Source organism: Elgaria multicarinata, chromosome 2 (assembly GCF_023053635.1).
Source record: "Elgaria multicarinata webbii isolate HBS135686 ecotype San Diego chromosome 2, rElgMul1.1.pri, whole genome shotgun sequence".
NCBI classification, from domain to species: domain Eukaryota; kingdom Metazoa; phylum Chordata; class Lepidosauria; order Squamata; family Anguidae; genus Elgaria; species Elgaria multicarinata.
Genome location: NC_086172.1, coordinates 108,224 through 119,540, shown reverse-complemented (window position 1 = coordinate 119,540; position 11,317 = coordinate 108,224).

Genomic DNA, 11,317 nt, shown 5'->3' with positions numbered 1-11,317 from the left:
CACGTTTGTAAAGAAACACGAAAATAGTCCTACTCAGAGTAGACGCATGGAAATGCATTGGAAAGCCGGCCGTGAGACCTCATTTCAATGTTTGCATGTTTTGATGGGGTTGGACAGATGATGCGTAAAGAGGACTTTTTGTGAAAAGTTACGAATGATGTCAAAAACGCCCAAACTACTGCAGTATACGACTCCTGTGGAATGTTTTATTGCAGAGTTTAAATAGAATTGGCAACAAAGTACAATACTTACGTCATGAATATAAAGAAACACGAATAAAAGTCCTACTCAGAGTAGACCCATGGAAACGCATTGGAAACCAGGCCTGGTACATATTTCAATGTATACGCGTATTGGCCTGTTTTGATGGGGATAGACAGATAATGCTTTTCTCTTAAAAAGGGCTTATTAATGAGATGTTACCAGTGACTTCAGAAACGCTCAATCTCCTGCAGTATAGTAGAGATTCCAATAGAGTGCCTTATTACAGAGTGTAAATAGAATTGGCAACAAAACAAAAACCTTTCTTCATGTTTATTAAGAAACACGAAAATAGTCCTACTCAGAGTAGACCCATGGAAACGCATTGGAAACCAGGCCTGGAGACCATGTTTCAATGTATACGTGTATTGGCCTGTTTTGATGGGGATGAACAGATAATGCTTTTCTCTTAAAAAGGGCTTATTAATGAGATGTTACCAGTGACTTCAGAAATGCTAAATAGAGTGCCTTATTACGGAGTGTAAATAGAATTGGCAACAAAACAAAAACTTTCCTCATTTTTGTAAAGAAACACGAAAATAGTCCTACTCAGAGTAGACCCATGCAAATGCATTGGAAACCAGGCTGTGAGAACGGGTTTCAATGTAAATCAGTAGATTGTCATGCGTTTCTCTTAAAAAGGACTTTTTGTGATATGTTACCAAAAACGCTCAGACTACTGCAATATATAGTAAAGACTCCTGTGGAAAGTTTTATTGAAGGGTTTAACTAGAATTGGCAACAAAACACAAAACTTACGTTACCTATATAAAGAAACACGAAAATAGTCCTACTCAGAGTAGATCAATGGAAATGTATTGGATACCTGTCCGTGAGAACGTTTTTAATGTAAAGCAACATATTGGCCTGTTTTGAGGGGGATGGACAAATATTGCGTTTCTCCTGTGGATATTTTGTGTAATGTTATCAATGACGTCAGAAACTCTCAATCTCCTGCAGTATATTAGAGATTCCAATAGAGTGCCTTATTACAGAGTTTAAATAAAATTGGCAACAAAACACAAATCTTTCGTCATGTTTATAAAGAAACACGAAAATAGTCCTACTCAGAGTAGACCCATTGGCAACAACACAAAAACTACGTCATGTGTGTAAAGAAACACGAAAATAGTCCTACCCTGAGTAGACCCATCGAAATGCATTGGAAACCAGGCCATGAGAACGCGTTTCAAAGTAAATCAGTATATTGGGCGGGTTTTGATGCAGATGGAAAGATATTGCGTTTCTCTTAAAAAGTACTTTTTATGAGACGTTATCAATGAAGTCAAAAATGCTCATTCTCCTGCAGTATAGTGGAGATTCCAATGGAGTGTTTTATTACAGAGTTTAAGTAGAATTGGCAACAAAACACAAAACCTACATCACCTATCTAAAGAAACACAAAAATAGTCCTACTCCGAGTAGACCCATGGAAATGCATTGGAAACCTGGCCGTGTGACTGTTTTTCAATGTAAATCAGTTTATTTGCATGTTTTGATGGGGATGGACAAATATTGTGTTTCTATTAAAAAGGACTTTTTGTGATACGTTACCAGTGAAGTGAACAACGCTCAAACTACTGCAATGTAGTAATGACTCTTGTGGAACATTTTATTGCAGAGTTTAAATAGAATTGGCAACAAAGTACAAAACTTACGTCACGTTTATAAAAAAAGTCTAAAATAGTCAGAGTAGACCCATGGAAATGCATTGGAAACATGGCCGTGAGAAAGGGTTTCAATGTAAATCAGTAGATTGGCATGTCTTGATGGCGATGGACTTTTTGTGTTTTGTCAGAAAATCTCAATCTCCTGCAATATAGTAGAGACTCCTAAGGAGCGTTTTATTGCAGAGTTTTACTGCAATTCTATTTAAATAGAATTATCAACAAAACACAAAACTTAAGTTATGTTTGTAAAGAAACACGAAAATAGTCCTACTCAGAGTAGACGCATGGAAATGCATTGGAAAGCCAGCCGTGAGACCGCATTTCAATGTTTGCATGTTTTGATGGGGATGGACAGATAATGCGTAAAGAGGACTTTTTATGAAAAGTTACCAATGATGTCAAAAACGCCCAAACTACTGCAGTATACGACTCCTGTGGAATGTTTTATTGCAGAGTTTAAATAGAATTGGCAACAAAGTACAAAACTTACGTCATGAATATAAAGAAACACGAATAAAAGTCCTACTCAGAGTAGACGCATGGAAATGCATTGGAAAGCCGGCCGTGAGACCGCATTTCAATGTTTGCATGTTTTGATGGGGTTGGACAGATGATGCGTAAAGAGGACTTTTTGTGAAAAGTTACCAATGATGTCAAAAACGCCCAAACTACTGCAGTATAAGACTCCTGTGGAATGTTTTATTGCAGAGTTTAAAAAGAATTGGCAACAAAGTACAAAACTTACGTCATGCATATAAAGAAACACGAATAAAAGTCCTACTCAGAGTAGACCCATGGAAACGCATTGGAAACCAGGCCTGGAGAACATGTTTCAATGTATACGCGTATTGGCCTGTTTTGATGGGGATGGACAGATAATGCTTTTCTCTTAAAAAGGGCTTATGAATGAGATGTTACCAGTGACTTCAGAAACGCTCAATCTCCTGCAGTATAGTAGAGATTCCAATAGAGTGCCTTATTACAGAGTGTAAATAGAATTGGCAACAAAACAAAAACCTTTCCTCATGTTTATTAAGAAACACGAAAATAGTCCTACTCAGAGTAGACCCATGGAAATGCATTGGAAACCAGGCCTGGAGACCATGTTTCAATGTATACGCGTATTGGCCTGTTTTGATGGGGATGAACAGATAATGCTTTTCTCTTAAAAAGGGCTTATTAATGAGATGTTACCAGTGACTTCAGAAACGCTCAATAGAGTGCCTTATTACGGAGTGTAAATAGAATTGGCAACAAAACAAAAACTTTCCTCATTTTTGTAAAGAAACACGAAAATAGTCCTACTCAGAGTAGACCCATGGAAATGCATTGGAAACCAGGCTGTGAGAACGGGTTTCAATGTAAATCAGTAGATTGGCATGCGTTTCTCTTAAAAAGGACTTTTTGTGATATGTTACCAAAAACGCTCAGACTACTGCAATATATAGTAAAGACTCCTGTGGAAAGTTTTATTGAAGGGTTTAACTGGAATTGGCAACAAAACACAAAACTTACGTTACGTATATAAAGAAACACGAAAATAGTCCTACTCAGAGTAGATCAATGGAAATGTATTGGATACCCATCTGTGAGAACGCTTTTAAATGTAAAGCAACATATTGGCCTGTTTTGAGGGGGATGTACAAATATTGTGTTTCTCCTGTGGACATTTTGTGTAATGTTATCAGTGACGTCAGAAACTCTCAATCTCCTGCAGTATATTAGAGATTCCAATAGAGTGCCTTATTACAGAGTTTAAATAAAATTGGCAACAAAACACAAATCTTTCATCATGTTTATAAAGAAACACGAAAATAGTCCTACTCAGAGTAGACCCATTGGCAACAAAACACAAAAACTACGTTATGTGTGTAAAGAAACACGAAAATAGTCCTACCCTGAGTAGACCCATCGAAATGCATTGGAAACCAGGCCATGAGAACGCGTTTCAAATTAAATCAGTATATTGGGCGGGTTTTGATGCAGATGGAAAGATATTGCGTTTCTCTTAAAAAGTACTTTTTATGAGACGTTACCAATGAAGTCAAAAATGCTCATTCTCCTGCAGTATAGTGGAGATTCCAATGGAGTGTTTTATTACAGAGTTTAAGTAGAATTGGCAACAAAACACAAAACCTACGTCATCTATCTAAAGAAACACAAAAATAGTCCTACTCAGAGTAGACCCATGGAAATGCATTGGAAACCTGGCCGTGTGACTGTTTTTCAATGTAAATTAGTTTATTTGCATGTTTTGATGGGGATGGACAGATATTGTGTTTCTATTAAAAAGGACTTTTTGTGATACGTTACCAGTGAAGTGAACAACGCTCAAACTACTGCAATGTAGTAATGACTCTTGTGGAACGTTTTATTGCAGAGTTTAAATAGAATTGGCAACAAAGTACAAAACTTACGTCACGTTTATTAAAAAAGTCTAAAATAGTCAGAGTAGACCCATGGAAATGCATTGGAAACATGGCCGTGAGAAAGGGTTTCAATGTAAATCAGTAGATTGGCATGTCTTGATGGAGATGGACAGATATTGCGTTTCACTTTAAAAGGACTTTTTGTGTTTTGTCAGAAAATCTCAATCTCCTGCAATATAGTAAAGACTCCTAAGGAGCGTTTTATTGCAGAGTTTTACTGCAATTCTATTTAAATAGAATTATCAACAAAACACAAAACTTATGTCATGTTTGTAAAGAAACACGAAAATAGTCCTACTCAGAGTAGACGCATGGAAATGCATTGGAAAGCCGGCCGTGAGACCGCATTTCAATGTTTGCATGTTTTGATGGGGATGGACAGATAATGCATAAAGAGGACTTTTTATGAAAAGTTACCAATGATGTCAAAAACGCCCAAACTACTGCAGTATACGACTCCTGTGGAATGTTTTATTGCAGAGTTTAAATAGAATTGGCAACAAAGTACAAAACTTACGTCATGAAAATAAAGAAACACGAATAAAAGTCCTACTCAGAGTAGACGCATGGAAATGCATTGGAAAGCCGGCCGTGAGACCGCATTTCAATGTTTGCATGTTTTGATGGGGTTGGACAGATGATGCGTAAAAAGGACTTTTTGTGAAAAGTTACCAATGATGTCAAAAACGCCCAAACTACTGCAGTATAAGACTCCTGTGAAATGTTTTATTGCAGAGTTTAAAAAGAATTGGCAACAAAGTACAAAACTTACGTCATGAATATAAAGAAACACGAATAAAAGTCCTACTCAGAGTAGACCCATGGAAACGCATTGGAAACCAGGCCTGGTACATGTTTCAATGTATACGCGTATTGGCCTGTTTTGATGGGGATAGACAGATAATGCTTTTTTCTTAAAAAGGGCTTATTAATGAGATGTTACCAGTGACTTCAGAAACGCTCAATCTCCTGCAGTATAGTAGAGATTCCAATAGAGTGCCTTATTACAGAGTGTAAATAGAATTGGCAACAAAACAAAAACCTTTCCTCATGTTTATTAAGAAACACGAAAATAGTCCTACTCAGAGTAGACCCATGGAAATGCATTGGAAACCAGGCCTGGAGACCATGTTTCAATGTATACGCGTATTGGCCTGTTTTGATGGGGATGAACAGATAATGCTTTTCTCTTAAAAAGGGCTTATTAATGAGATGTTACCAGTGACTTCAGAAACGCTCAATAGAGTGCCTTATTACGGAGTGTAAATAGAATTGGCAACAAAACAAAAACTTTCCTCATTTTTGTAAAGAAACACGAAAATAGTCCTACTCAGAGTAGACCCATGGAAATGCATTGGAAACCAGGCTGTGAGAACGGGTTTCAATGTAAATCAGTAGATTGGCATGCGTTTCTCTTAAAAAGGACTTTTTGTGATATGTTACCAAAAACGCTCAGACTACTGCAATATATAGTAAAGACTCCTGTGGAAAGTTTTATTGAAGGGTTTAACTGGAATTGGCAACAAAACACAAAACTTACGTTACGTATATAAAGAAACACGAAAATAGTCCTACTCAGAGTAGATCAATGGAAATGTATTGGATACCCATCTGTGAGAACGCTTTTAAATGTAAAGCAACATATTGGCCTGTTTTGAGGGGGATGTACAAATATTGTGTTTCTCCTGTGGACATTTTGTGTAATGTTATCAGTGACGTCAGAAACTCTCAATCTCCTGCAGTATATTAGAGATTCCAATAGAGTGCCTTATTACAGAGTTTAAATAAAATTGGCAACAAAACACAAATCTTTCATCATGTTTATAAAGAAACACGAAAATAGTCCTACTCAGAGTAGACCCATTGGCAACAAAACACAAAAACTACGTTATGTGTGTAAAGAAACACGAAAATAGTCCTACCCTGAGTAGACCCATCGAAATGCATTGGAAACCAGGCCATGAGAACGCGTTTCAAATTAAATCAGTATATTGGGCGGGTTTTGATGCAGATGGAAAGATATTGCGTTTCTCTTAAAAAGTACTTTTTATGAGACGTTACCAATGAAGTCAAAAATGCTCATTCTCCTGCAGTATAGTGGAGATTCCAATGGAGTGTTTTATTACAGAGTTTAAGTAGAATTGGCAACAAAACACAAAACCTACGTCATCTATCTAAAGAAACACAAAAATAGTCCTACTCAGAGTAGACCCATGGAAATGCATTGGAAACCTGGCTGTGTGACTGTTTTTCAATGTAAATCAGTTTATTTGCATGTTTTGATGGGGATGGACAGATATTGTGTTTCTATTAAAAAAGACTTTTTGTGATACGTTACCAGTGAAGTGAACAACGCTCAAACTACTGCAATGTAGTAATGACTCTTGTGGAACGTTTTATTGCAGAGTTTAAATAGAATTGGCAACAAAGTACAAAACTTACGTCATGTTTATAAAAAAAGTCTAAAATAGTCAGAGTAGACCCATGGAAATGCATTGGAAACATGGCCGTGAGAAAGGGTTTCAATGTAAATCAGTAGATTGGCATGTCTTGATGGAGATGGACAGATATTGCGTTTCACTTTAAACACTTTTTGTGTTTTGTCAGAAAATCTCAATCTCGGGGGGCGGAGCCGGACGTCATGACGGGTAAGGTCTCTTCTTGAGAGCTCCCGAAGGGGGGGATCTGAAAAGCTAATTATCTCATCTAAAAAGGCATGGGTCGTTAATGAAAGTGAAGGAGGATGATTATGATTGTTAAGAGAGGGTGAAAATCCTGTTTTTTTGGAAGCAGACTCAGAATAAGGAGGAGAAAAACAGCCCGTTCTCTGGCTGCAAGCAGACGGAAGGAGGGGGGAGCAGAAAGCGAAACTAACTTTGGAATGTTAGAGCTCTCCTGTCTTCTAGTCTGATAAAGTGATGATTTATATACTCCTAATCTGAGAGAAAGGTTTAATTGGCAGTAAATTCACCCCTCTAAAAAAAAAAAGAGCATCGAAGAATAAAGTGTTTATCTGTGTAAGAAGAGAGAGACGCGGTGGATTGTAATCGGGACAGTGACTGAGAGTTAAAAATAGATCCATGCCGTATATCAGAAAAAAAGGGGAAAAAACCCCAGGGAAGGCTACTTGGCAAAGAATTCATCCTTCTAACCATAATTTGGCCCGTCTTGAGAAAGTGTCTGTAGAAAAAGACTTACAAAGTTCTGGAAGTGATTCAGACGGATCTATCAAAATGGCTGAGGGTTCTGGCACGGAGCCAATTTCAGCTGCACTGGAAGAATTGAAGAAACTGATTCTAGATAGCACTGCCACTTTGAGCAAGAAGATGGATATTAATGAAAAAAATGCAGCTTCACGAATGGGGGTGCTAGCAGATAAGATCGCGGCTAATGATAGAGAGATAAAGAAGCTAGATGTGGAAGTTAAAGCACTTGTGAAAAAACAGGATGTCTTTGAAAAAAGTTGTGAGCTAAAATTTCAAAGTCAAGATCTACAGCTGATCCGACTTCAAGATCAGGAGCGGCGTTGCAATGTACGCATTAAACAATTTGTTGAAGAACCAGGAGAGGATTTGAGAAAAATAGTTTTGAAGTGGTTCAACGATATGATGCCAGATCTGGATATAAAAGACTGTGATATTGAAAGGATCCATAGAGTGGGAGGAGCAAAGTATAGAGGATCAACCAGAGACATTCTTGTGAGATTTGGCAGTTACTACAAAAAAGAGCAAGTGATGAAGAAATTGAGGGCTATGGTCATGATTAAATATAAAGGCAAAACAGCGCAAGTATTCAACGATCTTTGTCAGCAAACACTCCAATGGAGGCGCAGCGTTAAGCAAATAACTGAAACGTTAACAAAAAATACAGTGAGATATGCTTGGGGTTACCCAGTTTTTTTAAAGTTTTCCTATGCTGGGGGTGAACATAGAGTAACCTCTCTGGAGCAAGGCAAGGAGCTGCTGAAGAGATTGGGGTTATGTAATGATGCAAGTTTTGGAGCTGGAGATGAGAATGGAGCCGTAGCCGGGGCGTCTGGGACGGGGTAAATGTGGAATGTTGTTATGAGATAATTAATATAAGTAGTTAAATACAGGGATCGTGCCGTTATGGCGGGGCACCGCCTCCCCCCTCTCCCCTAAGTTAGATGGCCGGAGTAATAGACTCACGGGGATATGGGGAGGGGGAAAGTAGTGGGGGGGAAGAGGGGTTGGGGGGGATCATTAGGGTGGGAGGGAGGGGGATGAAGGGGGGTTTAGGGTTTATTTTTATATTTGGTGTTGTATATGTTTATGAGTTGCAGAGCACACGGGATTGGAAGGAAAATCAAAAGGGTGATTATGAATAAGAATATTAAAGTATCAACGCTCAATGTTAAAGGTCTGGGGGCAGTCGTGAAAAGGAGGAGAATAGAACAAATGTTAAATAAAGAAAGATCGGATATTATTATGTTGCAAGAAACACACCAAAAATTTGATGGCGTAAATGAAATCCGGACAAGGTGGTCTGTTTATTATGAGAAGTCATTAGGGACGTCAAAGAAAAATGGAGTAGCAATTTTGATTTCAAAAAAAACTGGATTCATATTGGAAACTGTAAGAAAGGATGATAATGGTAGATATCTTATGATAAAGGGGAAAATAGAAAGTGAACAATATACATTAGTAAATGTTTATGCCCCTAATGAGAGACATAGAGAGTTTTTTATGAATTTATTTAATGAAATAGAGGAGTTTAGGGAAGGATATCTAATTTTAGCTGGGGATTTTAATATGGTAATGAATAATAGAGTGGATAGATCAAACCCCACAAATGTGGAAAAAAGAAATAATATTACTATATTGAATAAACTAGTAAAAGAAAAAGATTATGTAGATTGTTGGCGTTTACTGAATGGCTTGAATCCGGGATTTTCTTATTACTCCTCAGTTCATCAGACATACTCTAGAATAGATTATATAATGGTTTCAAAAGAGTTTGCAAGTAAGGTATGTAAAATGGAAATGGGGGTAATAAAGGTAACGGACCATGCATTGTTAAGTTTAGAATTTACAGTTAAAAAGAATTATAAGGAAGCGTTTAGGTGGAAACTAAACACAAAACTTTTGAAGTATAATAAGGTGGTAGAAAAAATGCAAAGAGAAATGATAGAGGCTTGGGAAATTAATGAGAAGGGAGGAACGTCAAGGGCAGTAGTTTGGGATACCATGAAGGCAGTATCGAGAGGGATATGTATTAGAGAAATGTGTAATTTAAGAAGGCAACAAGTAGCAGAGCAGGAACAATTGGAGGAAGAGATTAAGAAAATGGAGAAAGATTATTGGCAACATAAAAATAAATATAAATTAATAGAAATACAGGCAAAGAAAAAACAATTAGAAAATTTAAATTTAGAGGAGGTTCAAAAGAATTTAATATATATGAAAAGGGAGTATTTTGAAAACAGTAACAGGAATTCTAAAGTGCTTGCCAGGCTCACACAAAAAGAAAAAGCCAGGAACGGGATAGGGATTTTGAAGGATAAACAAGGGAAGTATTGTCATACAATGAAGGATAAAGTAAAGATTTTTCAGGAGTTTTATCAGGAATTGTATAAGGGAAAGGATACTCAAAAACAAAAGTTGGAAGCTTATATAGAAAAATATATAAAGAAGAGAATAAAAATAGAGCATAAAGAGTTAATGGAGAAGGTAATAACGCAAGGAGAAGTAGAAGAAGTAATTGAGAACCTGAAGCCGGGTAAATCACCGGGGGTAGACGGTTTAGGACCAGAATATTATAAGGTTTTTAAAGGAATCTTAATACCAAAATTAATAAATTTGTATAATTCCATATTGGAAGGGGATAGAACGCCAGAATCATGGGAACACTCATTAATAATTTTAATACCAAAACCAGATAAAGATTTGACTGTCCCTGATTCATATAGACCTATTTCATTAATAAACCAAGATGCTAAGCTTTTTTCAACTATCTTAGCAAGGCGGTTGAATAAATTTATAGAGGAATATATAGGGGAGGATCAATGTGGATTTGTGGCAGGTAGACAGATGCCTAATTTAGTGGGAAGAGTATTAAATGCAATACAGGTGATAAATAAGTCTAGGGTTAAAGCGGGAATTCTGGCATTGGATATTTTTAAGGCTTTTGATTGTGTGAGCTGGCAAGCTTTAAAGATGGTTATAAATAAAATGGGGTTTGGAAATAAATTTAAAGCGATAATAGAACAGTTATACTCTCAAAATACAGCCGTAGTGGTAGTGAATGATGGTGTGACAGATAAGATACGACTAGCCAGAGGGACAAGGCAAGGTTGTCCGCTCTCACCAGTCCTATTTGTAATGGTAATGGAATTATTGGCGAATGCAATACGAGAAGATGAGGAGATTGAAGGAATAGGTAGTATGAAGGAAATTAAATTGAATATGTTTGCAGACGACACGTTGTTGACGATAAAGAATCCAATAGAGAAGATGGGGAGAATTAAACAACAATTGAGAGAATTTGAGGATATTACGGGGTTAAAAATAAATTGGTCTAAATCAGAATTGATGTTGTTTAATTATACTAAAAAGGAAGAGAAGGATTGGGAAGAAAAGGGAAGAGAAATGAGAGTTAAGAATCAGATTAGATATTTGGGAATAAAAATTACGCAGAAATTAGAGAGTTTAGAGAAAGAGAATTTAAATGTGTTAAAAAAAGAGATTTTAGCAAAATTGGAAAAATATAAAAGGTTAAATTTATCTTGGTTTGGAAGAATAGCATTAATAAAAATGAAGATTTTAGCAAAGATTAATTTTGTGTTCAGGATGCTACCAATAAAAATTTCAGAATTAGAGCTAAAAAGTTGGCAAAGGATTATAAATAATTATTGTAATGGTGATAAGAAAGCGAGGGTAAATAAAAGTAAATGGTATTTGAGCCAAAAAAAGGGAGGATTGGGTCTCCCGAATATTA